We start from the raw sequence: 16,735 nt of genomic DNA, 5'->3' as shown, positions 1-16,735 counted from the left end.
CTTTTGGCCTACATCTTCAAAACTCCTGACCAGGAGGAATGCCAGGAAAACCTGGCAATTCGTATTGCTGCCAGAAAAGGTGATAACCTTTAATCAAAATATACCTAGAGATAACTGCAAGAACCAGGTTGTTTGGAAAATTCTGGCTATGGTACTTTGTGTGAGTGCTAAGTCAGAGAATATGATCTGCTGCGTGCTTCTGTGCCCAGTCCCACCAGAATATTGGTTCAATAGCATTACACTGTATTGCTAATACACAATACAATTCCGAATTAGTAAAATTCTTACTTCATATGAGTAAAGGTAACAGAACCTGGCTGTGTACTTTCTTCAATGCAGATGCATAAAATTCTTTTATAAACAGTTCTATTTTTATTTTCTTTGTGTCATATATAAATCATTTTGTTAAACTCTATATTGCTGTAATCTGCATGGCACTTAAAAGCGTAGCAGATATTTAGAAGACATCTAGAGTATCTTTGTGCAAAAGGCAGCTGTTGAGTTGAACTTGGCAAACAGGAAGCAGCGAACCAAGTATGACATAAATGGCAAGATATGATAAGGACTTCACAGTCCTCTTTAAAACCCAAGCAAGGAAGAATGCAAAGTCAACAACACGCAATATCTTTTTAGGTGTGACTTCTAAGACTGGTTCCTTCCAAAGTCTATTCTTCATTACCTCCTTCAGGCTACCACGCCCTTCTGGAATACTCATCGGTGATGCCTTCTTAAAATCAAATTCTGCCTTATGGTTTCATCCCTTTCGTTAAGGCTTCCAGTGCTAGTTTTGGGATCATGAATGCTAAACATTAAAATTAAGTGAAGGCAGCCTTGCTACATTTTCACATAGAACTCTCAACTATCCAATGTATTTTGTCTCAGTGTCATGTCTCTCTTTGACAGCGCAGGGTCCCCACTTCAGTGGAAGTAGCTAGAATTATAGTATGCAGAGGAGATAATATCAAAATTGTATTCAGAGCACACATATTTTCTGCATATCATGGAGTGCAACTTTCATGAAATGCCTTCAATAACACAAAGCATTACCCTCTTGGGAGTCATGGAATCCACCACTATTGCAAATTCTCCAAAGAAAGCCTCCACGAGAAGAGATACAGAGCCTACCATCAGGACACTGAAACTCCCATATTGCATCATCTATTGATTATCCAATTGAGGGATCATCTCAAATTGTCTAAGAAAAGTGCATGTAATGCCACCCTGAGTCAAAAATAGAATAAAGCTGCCCACCTTGATGGACTCAGCCTGACTCATAATAGAGATTGTTTTAAACTGGAAACATGACGTTTGACATGCCTTTTAAAAACTCCTATCATTAATTATTATTAAAAACCCAAATATTGGCATTATCTCAGTTCTCCTTTAGTTCCATTCAGCATCTCTTTCATTCCCTGATAGAATGTTCATCCTTTCTTGGTGTCAGTGGGTTCCAAAATCCACTTGGGTAAAAGAACCAAACTTGCCACCTTTCACTTTTCTTGAGCATCCCTTGAGTCTTTTAGTGTTAGAAATTCTGGATCAACTTTCTTAATTTTATTTAATACTGTTTATTCCTTTAACATACCTCAGTTTTTCCACTACAGGATTTATACAAATTGTTGTATTCTACCCTATTCTTTAGCCCCCTTAGCATTCTGTTTGGTTTAATTTCAACATCAGAGGGACACTGAACAGGTCACTGGTTTACAGTGAAACCTTCATCCCTTTCTTCAGTGCGGTGTTCAATTTTGAACCCTTTATGAGTTAAAAGTCATTCAAATTTACCTCTGCTGAACACTACATAGCATTTACCAAGACTGGAATTTGAGTTGGTACTACCTCTTTATTCGGTTCGCTTTTGTTCTGCTGAAATTCTTCACAGTCCTGTGTGAATTCTGCTAACCCACATCACCTAGCATCATACTCAAGAGCTGCTGCCTCAATGCTGACTCTTCCATGTATTTAACAGACATACTGTACAGCATATAATATTAAACCCTTAAGTGCATTAGCTATGATAAAAGCTGGCAGTGTACTTCTCTCTGGTTTCTGTCTGATAGGTAGATTTTGATCTAGAATAATACTTGTCTCTCACCTCATAATTACTTCTTAACTGACTTCTAACCTATAGCCACACAGGCAATTGCACTGGCACCATGGAGAGAAAGGTGAACTGTGTGTAAGGGGATCGAAGCAGCTAGGGGCAGTAGCTCTGAAATTCATTTTGCCACTTGATAAACTGCAATGTCAATTTGTGCTTTTAGTTTATATTTGTATGTTTTCAAGAGAGATTTGGAATTACTATTGCAAGTCTAAACAAATGATGCTGTGGTTTCTCTTTTACTCTGCTGTACTGACACATACTAAAAAGGTTGAGTGAAATGTAATCTTTCTTTACAGAAACACTGTTAACTATACACTATTGTATCATGATATTTTAGTCCTGGCATTTTATTCTATTTATTATTGTTGTTTCAATCACTTTGTTTAACATAGTCATTTTTAATTTCCTTGATCACCCTAGAGCCTTTAAAAATATATAGTTACAAGACTAGTGGAGTTCTATATCCCAGTAAAATATTTGTTTTTAATGACAGACTGCATATTGTTGCCAACAGCTGAGCTAAGCCCACTGCATTTTCCTCACAACACTGGACCTAAGGAGTCATTTGTTTTTTTTTTGTTGTTCATTTTACTTTTAAGCTTTTGGTTCTACCCTTGCACACAGAAGCCTGACTTTAAACCTTGCACAATAACCTCACTTCTGTTTTCTTACTGAGACTGTCTGGGCTAGTGGAGTTAGAAGAATCAAGGCCAAACTGACACATATACTGAGGCCCACCTCTAGAAAGGCAATAGGTCAGTAAAGAGCAGTGAGTGCAGGACAGCTCAAGGGAGCTGCTTAGAAAATGAAAGGACTAGGAAATGTTTCCTGCCAGTTTAAAAAGGATTAAGGTGCTGACTTTGGAAAGTCCTTACCTGATGAGAACAAACTAGAGTGCTTCCTGCCAGAAGTGAAAAACAGAGATACACTTATAGATAAACCCCAAGGTGCCACAAAACCCAGCAAAGTATTTCCACAGGCTTCCTGCATTAAATAAAGTGGAAGACAGTAACATTGTTTGGTTCCATACCCTTAGTTGTTTACTTTTCTAATTAAACTCAGCGATTCCAATTTCCCTTTTACTTATTTATTGCCCATTCTTTGTGGCTTTCCCTACAGCAGCATTTAAAACATGAAATATCTTTTTTTTCTTCACTTAAAAAAATGGCATTCAGCTGGCCTGATTTATGACTTTCCCTCATGGGTCCCATTTTGTTCAGTACTTTGCAAGACCCAGTGATATTATTTTTAAGTAGTATCCATGAAACACCTAAAGATTTTATTTCACTAATTTTTGACTCTCAGACCTATTCCATTAACTTTTTCTTAATATTGGAATCTCCTTTTCTGAAATTTAGTGATTACTCAGCCTCTTCTTGGCATCTTACCTCCTCTTCAGATTGAGAACTGAATTATATTCTAGTCGCTAATATTTAGTGTCTGCCATACTGTGAATTAAATGACTTAAATTTCACATGCAGTGAAATTTCTATTTCTGTACCATGGGTTAGAAGACTGGGTAAAAAAATTCCTCTCTGTTTGAAGAATTTCTAGTTCTCATCAGAGATATACAGGTCTGGTATTAGCATTAAAGGTGCTTTTTGGAAAACGGTTCTGCCACTTCCTTGGGTGGAAAATTTCCCTTTCCTTTCTCACTCAGAAGGCACAAGTGCCATGTTATTGATCAACCCCAAAACTTTATAAGCAGTAATTTCCTCTAGGTAGTTAATGGATAGAAAAGTTTGAGCAGAACTATTCCTCATTAAAATGGAAGCTAAGACTATTTGCTGAATGAACTAGCCAAGCAAAATATTCTTTTAACTTACATGCAAGCATTATCTTGTTTTTCAAAACCTATGAAGATGTTCTTCAGTAAAAGAAATGAACCTCTACCAAATTGAACAAAACCTCACTCTCCTTCTCTCTGTGTAAATGAACAAAGTTTGGACTTGCTTTTCAATGTTTATTAGTCCCTTCCAAAAAACGTAGTTAGAAATGACTGACCACTGTATAGAAAAGAATGACCAATAAAATAATCCTGGCTCAATAGCCTAGGAGCTGCTAGTTATAGTTCCAAAGAAAGGAATAAGATTAAAGCTGTTAGTACTAAAAACTAGCTATAGGTTGTTTTGCCTAAAGCAATCTTTAAAAAATCCAGACATTTTTTCTCCTATTTGAGTCAACAAATAATCCCTTCCTTTAATTAACTAGACTGGTCTCATTTTATTTCTCCCACTCAAGGCTGACCATAGTTCCTGCTTTTTTACTTCCTTTCTGCAGCTTTAAGCTCTCAAAAGGTACTTGTTTGATAAGACACTTGCAAGCCTTTCCAACTGTATTTCATTCACAGGTGTTCCAGTGACTGATGTAATGGCTAACTTTACAAGGCTTTAAAGTAATAATACAGTTAGTACAGATCGTCCCAGTTCCCAGTCAAACTTGAGACTAACTTGTTGTGTTAGTAACTAGCCCATGATTTTTTTATGCAGGCAGCGTGATTCAACTACCACATCTCAGCACCTACTTTTAACGTATTTCATAGAGTGAGTCAAGAAAATGAAACATTATACCTCTGTGTGACAGCTGCACTGTGATTAGGTGGCAGAAATCACGCAAAATGGTACAAGGCAGAAGGGAGACAGAGAGGTGTGATGCTTCCTTGGAACACCCATCACTAGGATCCTATTGTCCCCGCCACAAAGTAAGACGACTGAAATGATCAGAGAACTTGGCTTTAAAGACTCTGCCCACGCTTTCCAAGGACAACTCAAATTACAAAGGCTACTATCATTATTACTCTCTATTATTTGTATGATAGTAGGGTCTAGAAGCTCTAAACCAGATTGGGAGCCCCACTGTGCTAAGAACAGTGCAAGCACACAGCGAAGCAATCTTTGCCACTAAAAGCATACTATCTAGCTGAGCTAGGCTGTAATAGGCAGGTGTAGCAATCACAGGTGGGAGGGGGAAGCAAATACCTCTAAGAAAATGCATTTACAGCACCCAAATAAATGAACACTTCTATCCTTCCTGCTCTTTTAGCTAGCTGGTATCACTCAGCGTTTCCAGTTAGTAACACAGTAGAAAGAGATCTTCAAGAGCGATTTGAGGAACAGAGTAATGTTTTTATGGATGTCGTTGGTTAGGATGTTCCAAGGAAGGAAGTAACATAAAGGTTCATAAACATAAAGGTAGGAAAAGCAGAGGTGCCAAAAGGAAAGGGCTGGGATAAAATGCAGTATGACAAAACAAGAAAGTATACAAATATGTCTGTGCTACTGGTATGAAAAGAGGTGCTCCACAGAGGTAGGTCCTTCTTATAAATGTCAAATGATCAACAAGAATTCCAATCCTGTATCACAGACTGTAAAATACACCTGAATGGGGCAGTAGTGCAAGATGTCCAGTTTCCTCCAGAAGTTTCCTCAGCATTTCTACTCCCGTTTTCCCCATGACTGCAGAAAACCGTACCCTCATTTTTAAGTCTGTAGCAGCATTAGTGGTGTTATGAAAAGACAAGCCAGTCCAACATGCTTTTTATTTGAGTTTCAAGTTCATTCCAGATGCCAGGATTTGTGCATGTCTTGGAGAAGACCCAAAATACATACAGATTTGTAGATGAAATGAATTACCACCCTGGCTGGTCTGTTTATACTGTAAGTGACTGGCATTCAGTCCTCATCTGCTAGCCAGCATGTATTCTGCTAACAAAGTCTTTGTTTTATTACTCCTGGTAGAACTCCAGCTAAGGGAGAAAGATCTCCCTCCCCTTCCTCATTGTTAGCTTTCAAATCAGTGCTCCTAGTTCTCCTTCAAAACTGCACTGCTTTTTTGTCCATATGGTAGAAGTTACGAGGTGGTGTTGGGCAGGGTATAATTTGTGACAGAAGGTGGTTTTCATCAGTATCTTTTTCAGTTTTCTCTCTCTACTCCATGCTTTGAATATATTAGTTTTGTAAATACCTCAGAGTAAGGTCTGCTTTACTTCTCTTTTTACAGTATTTTTCCCTTTCTGTTCCTGGCTTCTTTTGGAAATGTTCACGTATAAACTGCTTTTTCCATGGGGCAGGGATTATGTTTTCTTTCTGTTTTGCTGAGCACAGGAGCCATTTAAGTGTTGAAATTGATGTCTTGTGATTTTCCCTCCTATGATGTGTAGTGCTCACTAAATTTATTTTTTGAATGTCTGGGAAAGAGGGCAAACAACACTTATATTTTAGCAGGGAAGTATCTTCTCTGTAATTTATGATCATCGGTAAAATACATATTGCTGTGTACAGATCTTCCTTTTCTAAAAAAGTTTTCTGTACTTCCATAAGACAACCATGCTGATTTGGTACATTGTTTATTTGGTGTTTTTTAAATGCAAGGAAGACCAGCCTTGTTAAAAGATCTATGCTAAGAAGGGACTATCAAAATAAGGCTCCACTGTGTAACAATAATTATGAATTATTAAATTTGTTTGTGATATTCTTTACAAAAATGTAAATATAAGCGACAAAGAACTGCATGAAAAGAAATGCAAAGAACTTCTTCACTGATGAATATGACTCATTTAACTGACTATCAAATGAACAGTATCTCTCACTGGTGGATGATTCATGTTGGTGCATGGGAGCAAAAAGACTTTTTTTGCTAAACATCTGTGTTTTTGGTTGTCAGGAATAATAACATTCTTTACAAAACATGCCTAAAACAAATAAAGTTTCCAGTTTGACACATATCTTTTGGTCTCATCACAATCTATTTTTTAATGGGATTTTAATCCAGGCTCCTTAGATTAGATTTTTCTGGGGACTGTGTTTTTTAAAAACAGGACTTACAGGAAAACAAGCAAGCAAGCAAGCCTTGATAAACAGCTCATTTGCTCCTTTGCAACAAAATCACCAACCTTTCTACTAGCTCTTTTTTTCCCTTTTCACTTAATCAAGGAAACGTAAATAATTAAAATTCATAAAAATTTTCCTCTCCAGTGGGCACCCAAGCAGTTGGAAGCCCTCACTCATACTGGAAGAAAGAAAGTCCTCGCACTTTAATAGCACTGAGATTATTAAGGGATGTTTAAAGCATACTCAACAGCTACCCCACAACCAGAAATTAATAACAAGTCTAGAATATACAGACATGGTGAAATAAATAATTTCCTAAGGAAAAAAATATAAAGTCTTTGGAACCTTAAGCTTTCAAATGCCCCTAAAGGGTACCCCCACACACTTTAGTCTATTTTATAAAGAGAAAAGTCTGGTTACATATTTATAAGTACTCACTCTGTGTGGCCAAAGAAGCAGCCACAATGGTGCACATCACAGACCTCTATGGCAACAAAAGGAAAAGTCATGGCAGCATATTTGAAAGACAGACCTCGCCACTGAAATAAAAGATAAAATCCTCCTGACTACTACGGAAAGAAGAAACTGGGCTTCTTTATCAAACTGCTCTCTGACTACTAAACACAACAAAGGTCAATGTGACTTCATGAGATGCAAATTTCTGATCAAGGTTGACTGAGGAGTAATGAGAACATATTTGTGTCAAATTAGCTGTAGAAATGTAGGTCTCATACTGAATAGGGATGAGGAGGTCTGAGAAAGAGGCACCAACAAGGGTTGGAACTGCAGGTGTCTCAGTACTTGGAAATGTAGGGCTGGTTACCAGCTGATGCTGTGTGAAAGAGGTCCCACTTGCAGCCACTGGAAGTGCAACTGCATCTCATAAATCTGACTTTTGTGAACAAGAACTCCTAGAGGTATAATGTACAACAATGGGAGCTTTTAGCACTAAAGCATTTGACTTTATGGTTCTCTACATAACCTCAAGCCAACAGTACTCAGGGTAGAAGAGTGACTCACTCAAATTAGCTCTAAGGAAATGAAAGCAGTCAGTCCGGACTGATCCTGTCCACACATAATGCATTTTCTAAGCAAGTCAGCACCATTTTCTAGCCACTCCTATAGAAGTAGTGGATAACTTATCATCACCCTTACAAGGGACATTTGAATTTGACCTATCACTGAAGGAGACATCTGGTGGACGCTCATGCTTTCAACACTAGATCTACTCCTGAAACTATACTGAAAAGTGTCAACAAATATCAAACATCCCTCAAAGTTTATTTCAACTATCTTCTACAAACAGGAAAGGTGTGGATTTGAAGCCTGAAGAGGAGGTAAAATGTGGTTTTGCCAATACTCTGTTGGCCTCCACCAGGCAGGGAAGATGTGAAGTCAGATCAGAGTAATGTTTCTGGAGCTGACCTACTCAGGGTGAAAGTCACCTACAGAACTAGATGTTCTTGGCATGGACAAACACAACTGTTTTATTTTCCATCCATGAATGCAAGGGATCACATCCAGCATGGGAACTGAGTAACCTGAAGCTATGGGTAGGAAGTAGTGGAGTGAGGTAGTCTTCTGATCTTGCTGCAACTGAGGACTTAACTACAGGAACAGTAACGAACAGTTCCAAATGGGAAGTCAGTGAAGCCCTGGTTACTTTGCCATTAGGAGGGATGGGGGCGGGGGCAGAAGGACAATGTAGTACAGGAATCCCAGTGGTAGGTCCGCCATTTTTTGGTTTATGCTGTCACTGGCTCATAGATGAGGCTGACATTCTACCAGCCTCCCTCCACATTGTATCCCTTATGAAGGGTTCTTCAGAAACCCTTCAAAAGCTATCACATGCTCAGAATTTACTTATCATTACTCACTACCTACCTATTTTCTGTAGGAAAGCATAACATAGCTCATTCTACTCAAAGATAAATGGAATCATACATGCAATGATGCACACAGAAAGGTAAAAATATATTCGTGATACATTTATAAAAAGCAGGAAAAAAGACATAAAACTTCTTTTTTAAAGCATTTCCAGAGTCAACAGTGTTTTGGGGCAGGAAGGTTGGCTAGAAGGACTGGAAAGGAGGATCAGCACAAGAAAGGAAAAATAATTCCACAGAATTCTAAACCTGTCTTTCTGCCAATACTGTGCAGCAATTCTTTTGTTCACATTTCAGAAGCGTTTACAGTATTGCCAATAAAAACCTGTCCAAACTGAAGCAATGTTAGATGAACCAAGATTCTAGTACAGGGACAAGAACAGACTAGGCCTCCTCTGAATGGTTATCACTGATTTACATTTCATTCTTTCATATATTTCCTGTAGGTTTTAGGGGTTACAGAAAAATCTCCGTCTGTCCTATTTGATTAAGGCAGCCTTAAATAGCCATTTTTCTCATCAGCTCTTTTCATATCACTTTTAATTATCGACACATTTAGTCATAACCAGAAGCTGTCCAATTCAATGACAGCATACTGAAAAGTGCAAAATATAACCATTTTGCTTCAAAAAGGTTTCAGGAATACTTTGTTTGCTTCTGACCAATGCCAATTTACCATTTTTCCTCTGTTTCCCTTTGTGTTTCCGATGTGAACTCAAAAGATGAAACAGAACCTGAAAATACTGTATTTCCCCTCTTGTCACCTTGAAACCATGCGAGACAGCAACTTCCGCTCACTTTTATGCAAAACTGTGACTCAACTTCCATTTGCATGGGAGTTTTCTGTTTACACAAAAACTTATTAGTGGTCAGCAATAACAGAAAATCAGATGAAGAGAAGGAAATTAAACTTCAAAGTTTTGTAAAAATAAAGACTTGAAAATGCACACATATACTTGAATGCCTCTCCCAGAGCTCTAAAATCATCGGCTCTTGCAGTCAAACTCCCATTACTACAGAAAAGGACATTTTCAATACAATGTCTGGGGAAGCAGGTGTTAAAAACCCATCAATAACTACAGTCATGGCTTGTATAGTGTGGAGTTATTACTCCAAGCAGACAAATGCAGCTTAGATATTTATTAAGATTGCAGTTATTTCAAGGAATCTAAACTGAGTGAATTGCTGAAACGTTATTTTGCCCAAGGTAGTATGTTCTGTGTCGTTTGATTAAAGTCGACAGTATTACTCTCCTCTTTGCTGTACTACTCTATTTAACTGTAACATATTTTAATGTTCACCTATACATTAACACAGAGGTAATCCATGTAATATTGCATTACACATTTGTTAAACTCTCCAGTGATACAAACACCAGATTTGCAGTTCCTAAGAACTACAGGTTATTTTACCCACAACTGGTCTCACATTTTCTTTCAAATTAAAATTCTAATTGCTTAGCATTTTATGAATACAGTCAATAACTACAGATGGGAAACATTGAAATTCACAGGTTTTTTTAGTTACTAATTATATCTCTGAGTTTCTCTTTCTTCCCTTGTCTCTCCTTAATTTTTCATTGTGGTACATGCAAAACATGTTCTGCTTTGAATGTAAAAATCAGAGGCATATTTTTTTATGCAGAAATGAAATAACACACTATATGACACACAACCATGCTCTAAAAATTACCTACTGGTATTTTTGCTTTGTTTTATATGTTCTGCTTCTCTGTAGATTGCTGATGTTGAAATATTTTGGATTAGATGTGATACTGACCGGTACTACACAGATGGCACAGATTCTTTCAGTTTGTTAAGAATTTATCATGGTCAGTTCATTCATATTGTCATTTTCATGACTGGGTTTCCATTCTCTGTAATGAGATTAAGGAAAGTGCCTTCCCCCCCAATCCAACCTCAAACAGCCTCCTAGATATCCTCATATTAAGATTACACATTACTGAGCAGAGAGATTATTTTTCAAGCTAGGATGAACCAAACAGACTCATCTTTAGTGGCTGAAGTTAAATTTTGTTTCACTCCCTTCATGAAAGAGATATTTGACACTGACACTTGGAATTATATTCTTCTCTCTGCTATGGACTGGAACACTCAAATTTCCAAATCAGTTATGTACCTGAGGGATGTAATGCATCTCCTGCAACGATTGACTATTAACATCGTAGCAAGCAACTTTTTAACTCCTCTGGATAAAAGACAGCTTCTACAGTGCAAAACATGCCTAATTATGCTACTTGTCCTTCCTAAAAGGTAGGGAAAGACTGATACTTTCTTCTAGGTCATGGCATCTTCTCCAGCCATTCTTGTCCCAGGTCTGTAATACCACTGGCTCTGGCGATACAGTGTCAGGACCCATACCTCCTTGGCCAACCATAAGCACCAGTGGCCAGAGCAGAACTGCTGGTATGACCCTCTGCAGTTTATCCTCCCTACTCTCCTGTTCGTGCAGGAGAGTTGCAAAGGTTCCACTGTCCCCAACCCAGCCTGTTCAGAGTAAGAGGAGCTGAATGGGAGGAGGTCCTGAACCCCTGATCAGAGCCTCTGGCATTTCTGTAATGACTTGAACACATTAAAAACTAAGGCTGCTAATTAATTTTCAGAAAACCGTGTAGAAATTCTTATTATTGTAAAACAGGAACTGGAGTACTTAATATTGCTCATAGAATCACATTTGTAACTGACTTCTAATCAGCTCAGTTCTCTATTGACTACAGCTGGAAAGGGCTTCTATTTATCTTACGGGTTATTTCAGCATTTGTGAATTGTTATCAGCATTATTTTTAGGCCCTCTTTGTCTAATTGCTTAACTTCAGCTCTTCTTCAGGTGTTCTGGGGAAAATGTACTTATGTTTAAAATCCTAGATGCTTTGGCTGCACGGTCTTAAAAACAGAAAACATTTGACATTGACATTGACATTTGACTCTGTAATGTACTAGGGAAAAAAAAAGGGAGAAAAGGAAACAGTAGTTCCCATGGTACTCCTGTATCCTCTTAACATTTTCTTGTAACTATACTGTTTTATAGATGAAACTGTCACTGCAAAAATGACAAATATAACACATAAAAGAACAAAAATGGGCAATAAATCACAAGTGACACTGCAGCCCATTGAAATGCATTCAGCCGGTGCTGCAGAAAGTAGGAAGATTTCCTTTTGCTTTGCATTCTGCCCAGCTGAGCAAGAGGACCAGAATCCTTGAACAACCAGTACAACAATCGCTGGGGCCATCATGTAAAAACAGGCTTAGAATTTCACTTTGGAGAGTCAGATCCGTTCTCACTCCGCTTTCCTTGTCACTCAGCCTTGTAACAGCATCGTAATATGGCTTTGGCATTACACCACATAGGTGCTCGCTCTCCCCTGGATAACTATCCACAACTGCCACGGATGTAAACGCTGTTCAGAAGTACCAAGAGAAGCATAAACTCCTGAAATGGTGTATTCAACCTCCAGACAGACATATCTGCACATACCTTTGTTATTACAGACAGGACTGTAGTCTCAACTAGGAAATCATGGGTTCTCCATTACCCAAAATAGCACTTCAAGTTTCAACATGTCAGAATACATCTAAATCAATGTTATATGGTTCAGGATGCAGAAAAATGAATGTGAATGTCTGTCCAGCCCGCGTTGCTATACCTCAAGTGCATTGTAAAGGACAACAAACTAGATAAATAGGAAGACACTCCTTCTCAAATTCATACTGTTGGTTTTTGTGTTAATAAACAAATAGTGTTTTCAGTAATGCAGTATAAATCTGGAGTAAATCCCTTGACATAAAAAAAAAATCATTGAGGATGTATTTTAATCAATCAATGATTTCAGGTGATTTTTTTCACTTTTTCAGTGGAATGGCTGAGAACAGAATCTGACCCAGACTACAACAATAAATAAATAAATAAATCTGCCTATGTATTGAAGACACATCTGAAGAAATCTGTATATTTTATTATGCTGCTAACTTCATAAGGGAGAAGAAACCAATTGGGATTATTTTATGACTGCTTTTAACATGGTTATAAAATATGCTGCTTATCTAGACCTTAAGGTATGCAGGGTAAAAATCAATTAAGCTTTAAGATTGCCACTATCTTTTTTAAAAAAGTCTTCCCAATTCTTAAGTATCAGTTATTCTACAAAACTTCTGACATATCTTGTTGTATCTTATTTGTACCAAGAATTTAATCTATAAAGAGTGTACAATACAGAACTCTCCCTTCCAGCTGCATGTGTAATTAACAACGGGTAGTAAAAAGGGCGTTCTATGGAAATCAGTCTTAATAATATCCAGTAAAGTAGTGGCTGCCCCACTAAATCACAAATGGAAATACTTTAATTTAAATATAAGTAGCTCAGACATATTTCAACAATTAAGAAAATGCCTGAAAGAATGAACACCCTAATCATAATTCCAAGCATGCTATTTTATCAGAATGCAGACAGAACAAAATAGATGAGGGCCAAGTGAATACCAAATATGGCCAATTTAAACCTATTACATGAAGTGTCTCTTACAAAATAGTGAAGCAAACTGCAAATGCTTTCAGGCTTTCTCAAAAACATGGATTTGTTATTCAACTTTAATGTCAAGATCATACAGTCACTTACATACGTGATAAGTTTTTTGTTAACCTTCTACATGATTTCAACTGTACTGTTAAACCTTATTTGTTTATGAAAACACGGAGACGATATCATGAGGACTATTATGCTTCATGTATACATAGTCTTTTCTCCTGGCTGACAGATGTTAGATAGTTAGATATTCTCCCTACCTGTTGGATGGTAGGGTCAATTGAGTGGATTTCAAGTTAGTTACTTTTTGTAAGGGTAACACTGAAAGCTAAACACTATCCCCCAAACTTGAATTCCTTAGTTACTAGAGTTATTAAATCAGTGATAATATTGTATTCACTAATACTAACAACACTAATTTGCCTGTTTTGGCTTGTAAGAATCAAAATCACACAGTTGCCTTCACAGCATGTTATATTATACTATAACCTAAGGACAACTACATAGTAGGTATTTAAGTGCAACTGCAAGGAAAAGTTCCTTTTGCTACAGGCTGCAAAGGAGTAATGAAGCAAGGAGTGGTTGTCAAGATATTTAGGGCAAATAGCAGGTATATAAATATATAAATGGAAGTCAATTATATATGAAAAGGAAGAAGAAAGGAAGGACAAAGAGGAACTAATAATGCATTGTTTATAAACTGCACCAGTAAGGGCCAGGACGAGTTGATGATGAGGGCAGAGGAAATAAGTGCAGGTAGAGTTGACTTGAAAGCCGAGCTGTATTATCATGATCTTTCTGAAGAGGAAGACCTTTCAAAATTGGTAACAATATTCAGGAATGCAGCCAAGATTTTAAATTTTCCTTATGCAAGAAGCATCAACTTCCCACCTGAAAAAAAGAAAATCCCAACCCTGCCCCCCCATTGCCAGTTATGTATCTCCTCAAATGCTAAAAGACAAAAGTAATTTCTTGATCTCAAATGTAATTACTTTGGTGCTGAGCAAAGAAGTGAGGAAAAGGCACTGAATAGAAAATGCTAAGTAGCATTATTTAACAGTTACAGCTGTAGGGCTTGTGGTAACTACTGTTAGCAACAATCCTATGATTTACACATAAAGAAGTCCTTTTACATGTAGATCCTTTCCACAGTTTGGGAATTTGTATGAGAAAAGTGTAGGGAGAATGTGCATCATTCCCTGCTTCCTCATGTCCAGTCCACAGAATCATGAAGACAGAATGGTTTGGGTTGGAAGGGACCTTAAAGATCATCTGGTTCCAACCCCCCTGCCATGGGCAGAGACACTTTCCACTAGACCAGATTGCTCAAAGCCCCATCCAACCTGGCCTTGAACACTTCCAGGGATGGGGCATCCACAACTTCTCTGGGCAACCTGGTCCAGTGCCTCACCACCCTCATGGTGAAGATTTTCTTCCCTATATCTAATCTAAATCTACCCTCTTTCAGTTTAAAGCCATTACCCCTTGTCCTATCACTATGTGCCCTTGTAAAAAGTCCCTCTCCATCTTTCTTGTAGGCCCCCTTCAGGTACTGGAAGGCTGCTATAAGGTCTCCCCGGAGCCTTCTCTTCTCCAGGCTGAACAACCCCAAGTCTCAGCCTTGTCCTCATAGAGGAAGTGCTCCAGCCCTCTGACCATTTTTGTGGCCCTCCTCTGGACTTGCTCCAACAGGTCCATGTCCTTCTTATGTTGAGGGCCCCAGAGCTGAACTCAGTACTGCAGGTGGGGTCTCACCAGAGTGGAGTAGAGGGGGAGATTCACCTCCCTCAACCTGCTGGTCATGATTCTTTTGATGCAGCCCAGCTACATCCAGCTCCTGTAAAGCTCCTTTAAGAAAGTCTTCGGGTTCCTTATGGATACTTCAGATACCATTATTGCTGTACTGTCTTGAAGTTGAAAAGCCAGCCTAAAGGACCCCTACACAGCTGTCTCTGCAGGAAAACATGAATTCCTGTTGCTGTCATGGGACCAACCACGTGGGCTGGGTGAGGTTTTTTCACTCCCTACTGCAGTTGTGGCAACTGAGAAGGAGAAAGATGCTTCTTTCCTTTTGATGATACAGTCTTTCAAGCATTAGAAGGGGCTGCGAGAATGATGAGGGGATTTCAGAGGCTTTTTAATACATTTCACAGATAGCCATAAATGCTGTTTGCAGGTATCATTTGATACTTTCTTTTTCACTATAAAAATTAGTTTCTGGTAGAACACATTTAAAAAAAAAAAAGGGAAATAAAAGTCACAGATCTGACAGACAACCACAGAGTGCCAATGCTATGAGCCACCAGTGACAAAGCAACCAAATAAATACTTTGCTGGCTGTCCTATGCTAGCTATATCTCTGTTCTCTCATTGTTAACTACTATAGCCATCTCCCTCTTGTGGAACAGGCATATCTCCAGTGTTTCCTGTAGCTACCCAGTTTTGCATTAAAACAAATAAAAACAAAGTAAGAGAAGAAAAACATTAATTTTCCATATGGAAAAATACATAAGCTTATCTGAATCCTGTGATGAAGAAATCAAAAACTTGTTGAAGTTCAAGGATATGGAAGAGGTGTTCCTTGTCTCTTCAATGCTTCATTTGTACTCTCAAGTAAAAAAATAACTGAGCTATAAAAATGTGTGTGGACAGAGCTTCTGGCAAGCAGCACTAATAAGAACAAGCTAGGACTTCCTGGCATCATCTAAATACGTTATTCTGGTTAGTTCATATGTTATTACATAATACAAATATACATGCAACAACTTTGTTTTGATTGACATGGCAACTTGGGCATTATGGATCACTCAGCTTTGTTATTATAACACATACCCCAGAATTAAAAGCTATAGCAGACATGTCACTAATCCTCTTATCTTTAGCTGAATCATTTGACTGTCTCTTACTGACTATAGCAGTATCCAGATGCTAAACATGCGAACTCCTCCTCGTCCCTTAGACACCCCGGCAGCAACATTTACATGCTTCCCAAGTAACTATGCCAGTATTCTTGAAAAATGCAATGATTTTAACATATGCTAAATGCTGATGGACTAGGTCTAACTTCCCCTGTTACATATTCCATCAAACTCACCTTAGATTCTAGAGTTTTTAATGCTCTTTGATTCTGTTTGAGAATAAAAAGGTTTCCAAATCCCTTAAAAGCTTAATGCGTGTGTTTATTTTCTGACAAAATGAATCATTTCCCCAAGTTCATAAAGATTTTCTGGTACATTCTGAACTGGCCTTCAAGCCACACACAGTCTAATAATCGTCTCACTTGCGTACTGAGTTTACTTCAACAATTAGATTTAAAAGCCTTACAGTCTTGTTCATTCTCGTACGTCACATGCTAGGTTATTTTGTTTTAATC

At 38.1% G+C, this 16,735-nt stretch overlaps 1 protein-coding gene across 11 annotated transcripts in view; it reads right to left on the bottom strand.

The window, feature by feature from the left end:
• The window catches only part of PTPRM (protein tyrosine phosphatase receptor type M), a 499,983-nt gene that overhangs the window by 164,921 nt on the left and 318,327 nt on the right, over positions 1–16,735 (bottom strand). The window lies entirely within an intron of this gene.

Source organism: Nipponia nippon, unplaced genomic scaffold (assembly GCF_047370975.1).
Source record: "Nipponia nippon isolate SJK-2023a ecotype South Korea unplaced genomic scaffold, ASM4737097v1 scaffold_1, whole genome shotgun sequence".
NCBI classification, from domain to species: Eukaryota; Metazoa; Chordata; class Aves; order Pelecaniformes; family Threskiornithidae; genus Nipponia; species Nipponia nippon.
This window is presented reverse-complemented; position numbering and strand designations above follow the sequence as displayed.